The sequence below is a fragment of the Leptomonas pyrrhocoris genome (genome assembly GCF_001293395.1).
Source record: "Leptomonas pyrrhocoris isolate H10 chromosome Unknown, whole genome shotgun sequence".
Taxonomy (NCBI): Eukaryota; Euglenozoa; class Kinetoplastea; order Trypanosomatida; family Trypanosomatidae; genus Leptomonas; species Leptomonas pyrrhocoris.
Window position 1 is genome coordinate 233,302 of NW_015438380.1, and position 725 is coordinate 234,026.

Below are 725 nucleotides of genomic sequence, written 5' to 3' on the forward strand. Positions count from 1 at the left end.
TCGTCCGCCGTCGGAAGCTGTGGACACACTCACACACACACACACACACACACACACATGCGCAGTGGGGTTGCTCAAGTGCCAGATGTTGTGTACCTCCAGCCAGTGGATGTAAAAAAGAAGAAGAAAAGTATGTACCGTGTGTGCGTGTGATACCTTTGATTGTCCGAAGCTGTCGGTCGCTGCCGCTTTGGCTTGCCTTTTGAACTGCTTCTTCTCGCTCTGACTACAATCACGTTGGTTGTGGTGTGTGGGAGCGCGAAGTGTAAGACGAAAAGAGAAGAGAGAAAGGAAGGAGCCAAAAGGGTCGATAAGGGTGATGGGGTCATCGCATCGTCGAAGGCGCGGAACGGGTCCGTTTGAAGGGAGAGGTGGAGAACATATCCTCCCTTTCCCTCCCCTTCAGCAGCGGTAACACGGGAGCATGCACAGCTGAGCCGTATGAAGCGATTATTATTATTTTAACAACTATTATTGTTTCTTTCTTGGATGAATAAGACGCCATTGCCAACGCTATCATTGACAGCTGCCACCATAAACGATGGAAATATTGAAGCAGCAAGCTTGAGAAGCCGATCCCACAAACACGCGCGCACGCAAGTCCGCCTTTTCGTCAGCCACAAATGAACTTGAAACGGAACTTGAAGCAATCAGTCACGTACGATCGTCAGATTGAAGGGCTAACTTCATAATGCTAAGGTGTAGGTCGCGCGTGATGCGACCTA